The 14,028-nt window shown below is 42.0% G+C and overlaps 1 pseudogene; it reads left to right on the top strand.

The window, feature by feature from the left end:
- Window positions 1-576: 576 nt before the first annotated feature.
- LOC116593610 lies at window positions 577-2,048 on the top strand (annotated as a pseudogene).
- The last annotated feature ends 11,980 nt before the right edge of the window (window positions 2,049-14,028 follow it).

Genomic DNA, 14,028 nt, shown 5'->3' with positions numbered 1-14,028 from the left:
TCCTTGCCCAACATGGGGCTTGAACTCAGGACCCTGACATCAAGAGTTGTAGGCTGTAGGAACTGAGCCAGCCAGCCATCCCCCTTCCCCAAGCCTGAATTTGAATCCCCATTCTACCCACTCTCAAGTGACAAGTGGTTTCCCATTTCTATGCCTGTTTCCTTCATATTTGTAACAAGTGAGGATACATATATACAAACTGATCAATGTGGGCATGGCATGCAGGAAATGCTCCGTCCATGTTTGCCGCTGTATTTTCTCTATGCAGGCTATGTTTTAGGGAATGCTTTAATTCGCTCGCTCAACACGTATGTATTAAGCATGTCTGAGATATCAAGTGCTAGGAAAAGGAAACGGATTATGCATGCTTCCTGCACCAAAGCATTTTATAGTGTGGTATAGAAGAGAAGCCACGCGAACAGAGCAGTGCGATAAGGTGTGACGGAACTGTGGTGCGTGTGCACAACACAGCAAGAGTACGCAGGAGGGTCTTCTGTCTCGGAGGGAAATCAGTTAAGAGATCGGAGTATCACCATACCCTGCGACTGTCAGCTCCCTCAGGGAGAGAAGCGGTGTATGCTGAAGCTGAACCGCTATGGCTGCGGGCCGCTGCACGTCGTGTGCTGGAACCGCGCTCTGCGGACCTTGGCGTTTATCCTCCGGGGTCCCCACTCCGGCCTGGGGACCCAGTGCGCCCGTGTCCGCGAGAAATAGGGCTACACACAGCCTTCTGCGGAAGAACTTCAGGATGAAAAGGAAGAACCCAGATTCACAGGTCTCTGAGCTCATGTGAGACTCTGAGGCTCATTTGAGCCCATTAAAGATGGAAAGATTATGACAGTTGAAATAACCATCCGTCTGTTCAAGAGGGAAAGGGATCCGATGCTGGCTGCCCTTGCGCAGAATAGATTCCTGATTGGGGGGTTTCCAAGAAATCAAAGACAACCTTCAAGGTTGGGACAAGGTTGGGACAGGCTATATATATATATAGCTATATATATATATATCTGTCTGTGTTTTGACTGTGATAAGGAGATCTGTATGGACCGATGTCTTGGAAAGAGAAAGAGAAGTGGTAGAAAGGAGCTTGGAAAGGAGAATTCAGACCTATAGTTAGCTTACCAAGCCAGTTACTGACTTATGTGAAGGAATGGAGAAAGTCAAGCAAATAGATGCCTCTAAGTCTGTTGATGAAGTTGCTGCTGGTGGTGTTTTAATATTTATTTATTTAAGTAATCTCTACATCCAGCGTGGGGCTCGAGGTCTGGATCAAGAGTCCCATGATCTTCCCACGGAGCCAGTCAGGTGCCTCGTAAGAGTGTCTTTTTTCTGTGGGTTTTTTTGTTTGTTTGTTTTTGTTTTTAAGATTTGTATTTATTTATTTAAGAGAGAGGCAGAGCACAGGCAGGGGGAGCAGCTGGCAGAGGGAGAAGCGGACTTTCTGATGAGCAGGGAGGTGATGCGAGACTCGATCCCAGGACTCTGGGATCATGGCCTGGGCAGGTGCTCAACTAACTGAGCCACCCAGGTGCCCCCTACCTTTTTTTTTTTTTTTTTTTAAAGATTTTATTTATTTGACAACTAGAGAGATCACAAGTAGGCAGAGAGGCAGGCAGAGAGAGAGAGGGAAGCAGGCTCTCTGCTGAGCAGAGAGGCCGATGCAGGGCTTGATCCCAGGACCCTGGGATCATGACCAGAACCAAAGGCAGAGGCTTAACCCACTGAGCCACCCAGGCAACCCTATTTTTTTTTTTTTTTTTAAGATTTTAAGGTGGAACTCGAACTTACAGCCTAGAGATCAAGAATTTCAGGCTCTGGGACACCTGGCTGGCTCAGTTGGTTCAGATCAGGATCCCGGGGTTCCCAGGATCAGAGCTCTGCATTGGGCTCCTTGTTCGGCAGGGAGCCTGCTTCTCCCTCTGGTGGACTCTCTCTCTCTGACAAATAAATCTTTAAAAAAAAAAAAAAAGTTGCCTGCTCCACCTATGAGCTGGCTAGGCACTCCTGTTGATGAAGTTTTTGATGAAGTTGTGAAGATTTTTGTTTGACAAAGGAAGCTAACTCTCTAACGCTGAAAGCATCCTTGGAATCATGCTTGAATTTTGCCTTCATAGCTGCTATTTCTACCCCCTTTTAAGGCAATTTTAATCTTTCATAGTTACATCTCCATTAATGGCTGGAAAAATATGTAATAAAACTAAGCTTTTTATCTTCACTTTTTTTGGTCACGGGAGTTGACAGCAAATTCGGGTCTCTTCATCTGAGCTATAGTGACAAAACCAAGGATATCAGCTAGTTCTTTGTTTTTACTCAAAAAGCACCTCCCATTTATAGTTTGTACCTTGTGTAAGCAAAACTTTTTTTTTTTTTAAGATTTTATTTATTTATTTGACAGAGAGATCTCAAGTAGTCAGAGAGGCAGGCAGAGAGAGAGGGGGAAGCAGGCTCCCTGCTGAGCAGAGAGCCCCGATGCAGGGCTCAATCCCAGGACCCTGAGATCAGGACCTGAGCTGAAGGCAGAGGCTTAACTCCCTGAGCCACCCAGGCTCCCCAGCAAAACTTTTTGATATGTGTGTATACCCAAACTTTTTGATATGTGTGTATATCCCTTTAGTAATTACACGTAATAGGATTAGGGATTTTCCACTTTCTCGTTTACTTAAAGGTTTTAAATTTCTGGCCTGTTAAGTAAATTTGTGGACCAAATTCCAAAGGAACTTTTTATGTAGTGAGTTCTTACAAAATATGTTTGATAAACGAACTCATAAAAATTCCTAGAAGTGTTTTAGTCTTTATCACGTGACTGGCCATTTTCTATAAAAAGGTAAGAGGGGTGCCTGGGTGGCTCAGTGGGTTAAGCCTCTGCCTTTAGCTCAGGCCATGATCCCAGGATGCTGGGATCGAGTCCCACATTGGGCTCCTTGCTTGGCAGGGAGCCTGCTTCTCTCTCTGCCTCTGCCTGCTGCTCTGCCTGCTTGTGCACTCGCATTCTCTCTCTCTCTGACAAATAAACAAATAAAATCTTTGGGAAAAAAAAAAAAAAGAAATGGGCAGAAGACATTCAAATGACGAACAGATACATGAAAAAGTGCTCAACATCCCTCGGCATCGGGGAAATACAAATCAAAACCACAATGAAATACTACCTCACACCAGTCAGAATGGCTAAAATTAACCAGTCAGGAAACGACAGGTGTTGGTGAGGATGTGGAGAAAGGGGAACACTCCTACACTGTTGGTGGGAATGCAAGCTGGTGCAGCCACTCTGGAAAACAGTATGGAGATTCCTCAAAAGTTGAAATCCTACAACCCGACAATCGTGCTACTGGGTATTTACTCCAATGATACAAATATTATGAACCAAAGGAGGACCTGCACCCCAATGGTTACGGCAGCAGTGTCCACAATAACCAATCTATGGAGAAAGTCCCGATGTCCATTGACAGATGAGTGGATAAAGAAGATGTGGTATATATATACACAATGGGATATTACTTAACCATCAAAAAAAAAAAAATCTTGCAACAATGTGGATGGAACTAGAAGGTATTATACTAGGTGAAATAAGTCAATCAGAGAAAGACAAGTATTATATGATCTCACTGGTATGCAGAAGTTAAGAAACAAGACAGGATCAGAGGGGAAGAGAGAAAAAAACCAAAACAGGAGGAAACCAGAGAGGCAGACAACCCATAAGAGACTCCCAATCATAGGAGGCAAACTGAGGGTTGCTGGAGTGGAGGAGGGTAGAGAGATGGGGTAACTGGGTGATGGACATTAAGGAGGGCACCATGTGATGGAATGAGCACTGGGTGTTATATAAGGCTGATGAATCACAGGTCTGTACCTCTGAAACCAATAATACAGTACATTTTAATTAATTGAATTTAAATTTAAAAAGTGGGGAATTATATAATCAGTCTTTTAAAAAAATTTTTTTTAAAGATTTTATTTAATTATTTGACAGACAGAGATCATAAGTAGGCAGAGAGGCAGGCAAAGAGAGTGGGGGTGGGGTGAGGTGGGGAAGCAGGCTCCCTGCTGAGCAGAGAGCCCAGCTGGATCCCAGGATCCTGGGATCAGGACCTGAGCCGGAGGCAGAGGCTTTAACATGCTGAGCCACCCAGGCGCCCCGATATAATCAGTCTTATAAGAACATCTAGAGAGAATTTGTGCAAGAGGATGGAGCAGGATCCTGTTTATGCAGTCGATGAATACAAGAATAATTCCTACATTTTAATTAAATTATTAATTTTTAAAAGTTTATTTATAATCTCTACACCCAACCTGGGACTCAAACGCATGACCCTGAGATCAAGAGTCACATGCTGTACCAACTGATCCAGCCAGGCACCCCATTTTCTTTTCTTCTTCTTCTTCTCTCTCTCTCTCTCTTTTTTTTTTTAAAGGTTTTGTTTATTTGTCAGAGAGAGAGAGAGAGAGGGAGAGAGCACACACAAGCAGGGGGAGTGGCAGGCAGAGGGAGAAGCAGGTTCCCTGCTGAGCAAGAGCCTGATAGGGGACTCAGATCCCAGCATCCTGAGATCATGACCTGAGCTGAAGGCAGATTTTTTTTTTAAAGATTTTATTTATTTATTTCACAGACGGAGATCACAAGTAGGCAGAGACAGCCAGAGAGAGAGGAAGAAGCCGGCTCCCCGCAGAGCAGAGAGCCCGATGTGGGGCTCAATCCCAGGACCCTGGGATTATGACCTGAGCTGAAGGCAGAGGCTTTAACCCAGTGAGCCACCCAGGTGCCCCTGAAGGCAGATGTTTAGCCAACTGAGGCACCCATGCATCCCCAGGTACCCCATTTTATACATTTTTAGATGGTTGGGGGATAAAGTCAAATGATTAATACTTTGTGACTTGTGAATAGTATCTGAAATTCAAATTTCAGTGTCCTTAAATAAAATTGTATTGGAACACAGCCACGCTCATTTATTTGCATACTGTTCATGGCTGCTTTCTTGCTACAGCAGCAGAACTGAGTAGCTGTAACAGAGACCATACAGTTTGCAAATCCTAAAATATGTACTACTTGACCCTCTGCAGACAAAGTTTGCCGACTCTGGATGTGGGCAAAAGTGATCAGAGTCTCTGGGAAAGTGGGAGCCATACAGAGAAAAGTGGGAGTGAATGTGTTTGAACTACATTTATACAAATTACATTAATAGGTAGAACTGAGGGGCACCTGGGAGGCTCAGTCAGTTAAGTGTCTGCCTTTGGCTTGGGTCCCATGTGGGGCTTCCTGCTCAGCCAGGAGCCTGCTTCTCCTTCTCCCTTTATCTTCTACTCCCTCTGATTGTACTCTCTTTGTCAAATAAATAAAATCTTAGAAGAAAAATAGGTAGAACTGGATCAGGGTTGGCCACTGATTTGATGTAGGTGGCAAGACAAATGGGGATCTTCAAGACACTTTTTCTGGCTCGAGTGTCTTAGTAGACATAGTTGCCAGTCACTCAATTTTATTTCATCTTACTTTTTCAATCACTCAATTTTTTTTTTTTTTTAAAGATTTTATTTATTTATTTGACAGACAGAGATCACAAGTAGGCAGAGAGGCAGGCAGAGAGTGAGAGAGGGAAGCAGGCTCCCCGCCGAGCAGAGAGCCCGATGCGGGACTCGATCCCAGGACCCCGAGATCATGACCTGAGCCGAAGGCAGCGGCTTAACCCACTGAGCCACCCAGGCGCCCATCAATCACTCAATTTTTAATTATAAGTGGAGAAATAGATTTAATTTGAGTTCAGGTGTTTTTAGACTGATGTATCTGAGATACATCCAGATATTGCTGGAATAAGATCTCTTGAGAGAGATCTCGTCTTACACAGATTTGTGCATTCATGGTCTATAGCTGGTCATGGAAGCTGTAAAGGCAACCAGAGTGGAAAGGCAGAGCAAGGCTGCAAACTTAAACATTTTAGGGACCAGGTAGACAGAGTGTAAGAAAAAAATGGATAGACATGGTTGTAAAAAGTGACTCACTTTCCCCTTAATTTTTTTTTAAAGACTTTATTTATTTATTTGACAGAGATCACAAGTAGGCAGAGAGGCAGGCAGAGAGAGAGGGGGAAGCAGGCTCCCTGCTGAGCAGAGAGCCCGATGGGGGGCTTGATCCTACGACCTTGAGACCATGACCTGAGCCACCCAGGTGCCCCTCACTTTCCCCTTAATTTTTATATTTCAGTAGGAAAGATATCTGGCAGATCTCAGGTTAGGGTCAGGCAGGGAGTCCAGTAGACAATGGGGCATGGTGGGAACTAAAGTGATGACAGGGATGGAGTTTATGTATAGACTCAGCAACAGGGACTTTCACTCACTGAGACTCACCTGGCTACAGCCACCACTGAGTGCCCCATCTGCCAGCAGTGAAGACCAAGACTGCATCCCCAACATGGCACCACTCCCCAGGGTGGGTCCTCAGCCATCTACCTAGTGACAGGTGGATTACATTGGATCACTTCCATCTTGGAAAGATAATAAGACTTTGTTCTTATTGAAATCAACACATAATGTGTGTACATGAATTTGTCTTTCCTGAATGCAGTGCTTCTGCCAAAACTACCATCTGTGGACCTACAGAGCGCATTATCCACACAGAATTGCTTCGAATGGAGGAGCTCACAGCTATTGCAAAGGGAGTGCTGCACTGAGCTCATGCTTGGGGAATTCACTGGTCTCACGGTATTTCCCTTCATTCCAAAGTAGCTGAGTTGGGGCACCTGGGTAGTTCAGTTGATTAAGCATCTGTCTTAAGCTCAGGTCATGATCCTGGAGTCCTGGGATCAAGCCCCAAGTCAGGGAGCCTGCTTCTCCCTTTTCCTCTGCTGTTCCTCCTACTTGTGTTCTCACACTTGCTCTCTCTCTCAAATAAATAAATAAAATCTTAGGAAAAAAAAAGTAGTTGGGGGTCGATAAAATGAAGGAACAGACTTCGGAAGACTCAGTTGCTGTGCTCAGCTAGGTAGCAATACCTTTCCAGTCTGGGGCAGTGTCCTCCAGTAGGCTGCGTGTGCTCTTAAGTCATCATCCAATCCGTGGCATTGCCTTCCCATAGCCAGAATTTACAAGTCCAGGAACCCAAGGTGTAGAAATAGGAGTGTATCTGTACTATTATGTCTAGTGATCCACTAGGGAAATTTTGGCTTCCAGTCCCAATGATGTTATGTTCTGCTGGCCTGGAGATCATGCTCTATCCTTAGGGTCAATAGAAAATGACAATAACCCAATCTAGGAAGGACCATTAATGGTCCTTGAAGAATATAGGTAAGTTTAAGTCACTACCAGGAAAAAAAAAATTGCTATCTGCTGAAGTGCTTGCTGAGAACAAAGGGAATATGTGCTAATCTAACAAGTTTGATGATTGTAATACAGTATTGTTGTCCTTATTCACTAGCTTTAGACCTCTAGCGTTTATTTGCAACTCATTGGATTCAAAGGGAGTATGGAATGAGTTGTGAAATAAGTAGATACAAATACCACCTATGACCAGTGACCAGTTACAGAAACAAAAACTGTGATTGTTCTAGGTGTTTCTGAGCTTTTTGTTGCTGTGTGAGTCTCCTCAGGCTGCCATAACAGACTAGCCCAGACATGGTCACTTAAACAACAGATACTCATTTTCTTACACTCTTAGAGGTGGAAAGTCCTAGACTACACACTGCTTGTATGGGTGTGACAAGGAAGAAGAAATTGCCTTAGTCCACATTTCATCTAGCAGGACTAAGAATTAAGTTTACATGAGACAAATTAACAGGAGAAAAACTTAAAGATTTTTTTGGGGGCACACAGAGGCCCAATGCCAGGATTGAGACCTAAAGAAGTAATCAAGACAGGTGGTTCTTTTTTATTTTTAAGGCTTTATTTATTTATCTGACAGACAGAAATCACAAATAGGCAGAGAGAGGGGGAAGCAGGCTCCCCGCGGAGCAGAGAGCTAATTGTGGGGCTCAATCCCAGGACCCTGAGATCAAGACATGAGCCAAAGGCAGAGGCTTAACCCACTGAGCCACCCAGGCACCCCAGACAGGTGGTTTTTATACTTTTTAGACAAAGAGACAATAAATCTGTGAGGAAATGACAGGACAAAGAAAACTCAACGTTGAGAGTTTCTATCAGTAAGGATTTCTAAGCAGAATTTGGGCTGGGGTGGCGAATTAGTACAAAGTAACAAAGGTTGTTTCTACAGCCTTCTGGGCTTTACATTTCCTATTTCAGGTGAAGGATATCTCTTTCCCTCCTGGTACAGGAAGGCTACCTTTCACATGGGAGATTTATTTCCTGCTTTCAGGGGACAGAGGAGGAAGTGTCTTTATTGCATAGGAGTCTTTATTGCATAAGGAGAAGTGTCCTTATTGCATAGGTGTCTCTTCAGTAACTTTTGTTCAAAATAATCAATATGCCAAAGTGGCACATTTGGGGACAGTCTGCCTCTGGCCCCTACAGCTGGGTTCTGGCCAGAATTCTCTTCTGGGCTTGCAGATGGCGGCCTTATTGGTGTGTCCCCACATGGCCTTTCCTCTGTGTCTGTGGGTGTGTACTCCTGGTGTGTCTTCCTCCTCCCCTTCTCTCTTTTTAAAAAAGATTTTATTTGAGGGAAGGGGAGAAGAGGAGAGAAAAGGAATCCCAAGCCAACTCTGCACTGAGAACAGAGCCCACAGTGGGTCTTGATCCTATGACCCTGAGAGCATGATCTGAGCCAAAATCAAGTTTGTCCCTTAACCAACTGAGTCACCCAGGTGCCTTCTGTCTCTTACTCTTCTTACAAGGACATCAACCCTGTTGGATTAGGGTCCTACCCTTTTAATCTCATTTAACCTTAATTACCCCCTGAAAGGTCTTTTCTGCAAATATAGTCATGTTGGGAGTTATGGCCTCAACACATTAATTTGGGAGGGCATAGTTCAGTCCTTAACAGTTATAAATATGTGTGTATGTGCTTGTGTGTGTATGTGTAGCAAGTATTTGAATTCACTTCCCTTTTTTTCCCAAGATTTATTTATTTGAGAGAGAGAGAGTTGTGGGGTGGGGGTCGGGGGGCGAGGGGCAAAGGGAGAGAATCTTCAAGCAGATTCCTCACTGAACGGGCAGCCTGATACAGGACTTGAGCCCATGAACCATGAGATCATGACCTGAGTCAAAACCAAGAGTTGGGGGCGCCTGGGTGGCTCAGTGGGTTAAAGGCTCTGCCTTTGGCTCAGGTCATGATCCCAGGGTCCTGGGATTAAGCCCCACATCGGGCTCTCTGCTCGGCGGGGAGCCTGCTTCCCCCTCTCTCTGCCTGCCTCTCTGCCTACTTGTGATCTCTGTCTGTCAAATAAATAAATAAAATCTTTAAAAACAAAACAAAACAAAACAAAACAAAAAACCCAAGAGTCAGAGGCTTAGCCACCTGAGCCATCCAGGTGCTCCAATTTACTTCCTTCTCTTATCCCTGTATCATCTAACATAGGATATATTAGTAATCTTTAACTTTTTAAAATGATTTTATGTATTTATTGGAGAGAGAGTGAGAGGGAGAAACAGACTCCTTGCTGAGCAGAGATCCTGATATGGGACTCGATCCCAGGACCCTGCAATCATGACCTGAAGCTGAAGGCAGATGCTTGACCCACTGAGCCACCCAGGCGCCCAGTAATTGTTAACTTTATAGCAAAGTATTTAAGTTATAGGGTATCAAAGAGAAGAATGAATATCACTGAAAGACTTTGTTATCATCTTATCAGGAGAGAGCATGCTTTTGGTTGTATGCAGGATAGTTGTACTATGTTAGGCAGAAGTATGACTTTGCTGTTTGCCTTATTTGGAGATTAAATGTGGTTTAAGATGTATTTGGGTGCCAAGGTAATAGGATTGTTTCCAGTTTAGAAGTATTGCTAACAATGTTGTGACATTCTTATATATTTTTCCTGGTTATATACAAGTATTTCTTTTTTTTTAAATCTAAAAAAAATTTTTTTTAATAAACATATAATGTATTATTAGCCCCAGGGGTACAGGTCTGTGAATCGCCAGGTTTACACACTTCACAGCACTCACCATATCACATACCCTCCCCAATGTCCATAACCCCACAACCCTCTCTCTACCCCCCGGCCACCCTCAGTTTAAGAGTCTCTTATGGTTTGTCTCCCTCCCGATCCCATCTTGTTTCATTTATTCTTTTCCTACCCCCAAACCGCCCACATTGCATCTCCACTTCCTCATATCAGGGCGATCATATGATAGTTGTCTTTCTCCAATTGACTTATTTCGCTAAGCGTAATATCCTCTAGTTCCATCCACGTCATTGCAAATGGCAAGATTTCATTTCTTTTGATGGCTGCATAGTATTCCATTGTGTATATATACCACCTCTTCTTTATCCATTCATCTGTTGATGGCCATCTAGGTTCTTTCCATAGTTTGACTATTGTGGACATTAACTGCTATTAACATTCGGGTGCACGTGCCCCTTCGGGTCACTATGTTCGTATCTTTAGGGTAAATACCCAGTAGTGCAATTGCTGGGTCGTAAGGTAGCTCTATTTTCAACTTTTTGAGGAACCTCCATGCCATTTTCCAGAGTGGTTGTACCAGCTTGCGTTCCCACCAACAGTGTAGGAGGGTTCCCCTTTCTCCGCATCCTCGCCATCCTTCCTGACTTACATACAAGCATTTCTAAGGACATATACCGAGTAGTGGAATTGCTGATTTATAGGTTAGGAATATTTTTAGCTTCAAAAGACGCTGTAAAACATTTAGTTTCAAAATGGTTTTGCCAGTATATATTCCTATTAACAGTTGATATGAGGTAGTTACTGCATCCTTGTCTATACTTGGCACTATCAATTTTTTAAATTTAGCTATTCCTTGTGAGTATATAATTATGTTTCATAGTGTTTGCAACTGGCATTTCTTTGTTGGTAAAAATTGGGCATTTGCATTTCTTTTGTGAAATGTCTGCTGAGCTCATTTGTCCATTCTTCTATTGGATTGTTTGACTTCTTATTGATTTGTATTAGTTCTTTATATTTTTTAGTGACCAGACGATCTTAGTGCAGTCTAACTTATCGATCTTTTTCTTAATGCTTTTTGTGTCTTGTTTGAGAAATCTTTCTGTGTCCTGAAGTCATTATATTTTTCCATATTGTTTTTTTACCCCCAAATTTTTTTTAAAGATTTTATTTATTTATCTGACACAGAGAGAGAGATCATAAGTAGGCAGAGAGGCAGGCAGAGAGAGAGAGAGGGAGGGAAGAAGGCTAACCTGCTGAGCAGAGAGCCCGATGCGGGGCTTGATCCCAGGATCCTGAGATCATGACCTGAGCCGAAGGCAGAGGCTTTAACCCACTGAGCCACCCAGGTGCCCCTACCCAATTTTTTTTATTGTGGTAAAATACACATAACACAAAATTTACTATTTAATAATTTTTCAGTGTAGAGTTCAGTGGCAATAAACACATTCATAAGGTTGTGCAGCCATCACCACTGACCTCCATACCTCTTGGAAAACTGAAAGATTATACCCAATGAACTCTGCATTCTGCCCTTAGTCCAGCCCCAGGCAACCACCAGTCTACTTCCTGTCTCTGATTTGATTACTCTATCTCATATAACTGAACTCAGACATTATTTGTCTTTTTTTTTTTTTAAGTTTAGTTTATTTATTTGACAGAGAAAGAAAGAACACACACAAGCAGGGGGAGCTGCAGGCAGAGGGAGAAGCAGTCACCCTGCTGAGCAGGGACACAGAGCTTGATCCCAGGACCCTGGGATCATGACCTGAACTGAAGGAAGACGCTTCACTGACTGAGCTACCCAGGTGCCCCAATGTTTGTCTTTTTGTAATTTGGTTTTTCCCATAACATAAATTCCTCAGGGTTCACCCATGTTGTAGCATATGTCAGAATTTCCTTACTATTTAAGGCTGACTAATGTTCCATTGGACATATGTATCATGTTTTGCTTATCCATTCATTTGTCAATGGACATTTGAGTTGATTTCATGTCCTAGATATTTTGAATAATGCTGCTATGAGCATGAGTGTACAGATATCTGTTTGAGAATTTTTGGAGTATAGAAGTGGAATTGCTAGAAGAATAGCAATTCTACTTTTAATATTTTAAGGAGCTGTCATACTGTTTTCCATAAAGGTTGTACCATTTTACATTCCAACCAACAATGCACAAGGATTCCGGTTTCTTTACAAGCTTGCCAACACTTGGGTTTGTTTGTTTTTTTTTAAAATTTTGATACATAATCATTTTAATGGGTATGAGGTGATATCTCATTATTGTTTTGATTACATTTCCCTAATAATTAGTGATATTGAACATCTTTTCATGTGCTTATTGGCCACTCATATATCTTTCTTCGAGAAATGTTTATTCTAGTCTTTTGCTCCTTTTCTCCTTAGGATACCCCCTCACAGTTTCATTTTTCTATTAAAAAATTTTTTTTAATTGACATATAGTTGACACACAATATTAATCCTTTGTCTATATTAAAATTTTTTTTTTTTTTAAAGTAATCGCTACTCACAGCATGGGGCTCGAACTTACAACCCTGTGATCAAGAATCATGCATTCCACTGAGTGAGCCAGCCAGGTGCCCCTCCTTTGTCTATTTTTGAACTGAGTTGGATTTTTTTTTTTTTTTTCTGTGTGTGTGTGGTTGAGTTTTAGGAGTTCCCTATATTTTCTGAATCCTTATATATGATTTGTAAGTATTTTTTCTCATTCTGTGGTTTGCTTTTGTACTCTGTTGATACTGTCTTCTGGTGCAGAAATTTTTAAATTTTTACAATTTTAGAATTTTTAAAAAAGGTTTTATTTATTTATTTGAGAGGGAGCGCAAAAGAGAGAGAGCATGACCAGGGGTGGGGGGAAAGGGTAGGGAGAGGGAGAAGCAGACTCCCTTATGAGCCCAATGTGGGACTTGATCCCAGGACCCTGGGATCATGAGGTGAGCTGAAGGCAGGCACTTAACCGACTGAGCCACCCAAGTGCCTTTCAGTTTCAGAACTTTGAATTGAAGTCCAATATGTGTACATTTTGTTGTTGTCTGTGGCTTTGGTGTCATAGCCAAGAAATTACTATGCAATTCCAATTTCATGAAACCTTGGCTTTGTTTTCTTCTAGGAGTTTTATGATTTTAGGTCTTAAATTTAGGTCTTTGATCCATTTTCAAGTAGTTTTCTTATATGGCATTAGGTATACATCCAACTTCATTCAATTATATTGCTTTTTAAAAGTTTTATTGTTTTGCTTTTCCCATTTAGATCTATGAAATGCCTGGAATTGATTTTTGTGTATGGTGTTAGGTAGAAGTCTAATTTTATTATTTTTCATATGGATGATTATATGGATAAACAAATGTCCTAGTACTAGCTAATGAGATTATTTTCCCATTTTTCTTCAGTGCTAACTTTATTGAGTCTCCATATGTGTGCAATTTATTCAATTTCACTGGTCTACTTGCCTACCTATGTGCAGGATTACACTGTCTTAGTTGTTATAACTATAATAAATAATGATATTGAACAGAATAAGTTCACGTATTTTACTCTTTTAACCCAGTGTCTAGGCTATTTTTTTGGCCCGTGTTATTGACTCAAAGGCCATCACATAAATTTGGAGTCAATTTGTCAAATTTTTAAAAAAATATTTTAAGGATTTGTTTGCAATTACAGTGAATACATAGAAATTTGGAAGATATTTACACATTTAAAATATTGAATTTTGAAAAAATATTGAATTTTGTAGTACAGCAAAGATTTACCTCGCTCTTATCATCTTAGTTTTTTAAAAGATTATTTATTTATTTATTAGAGAGAGAGAGAGAGATCGTGAGAGAGGGAACACAAACGGGGAGTGGGAGAGGAAGAAGCAGGCTTCCCGCTGAGCTGGGAGCCAGATGCAGGATTGGATCCCAGGACCCTGGGATCATAACCTGAGTGGAAGGCAGACACTTAATGACTGAGCCACCCAGGCGCCCCTAATTTCTTTAATTAAAATATAGTTTTCTATGTAGACATGTTACTT

Source organism: Mustela erminea, chromosome 6, assembly GCF_009829155.1.
Source record: "Mustela erminea isolate mMusErm1 chromosome 6, mMusErm1.Pri, whole genome shotgun sequence".
NCBI classification, from domain to species: Eukaryota; Metazoa; Chordata; class Mammalia; order Carnivora; family Mustelidae; genus Mustela; species Mustela erminea.
The sequence above is the reverse complement of the archived record's forward strand: the minus strand, read 5'-3'. Positions and strand labels throughout refer to the sequence as shown.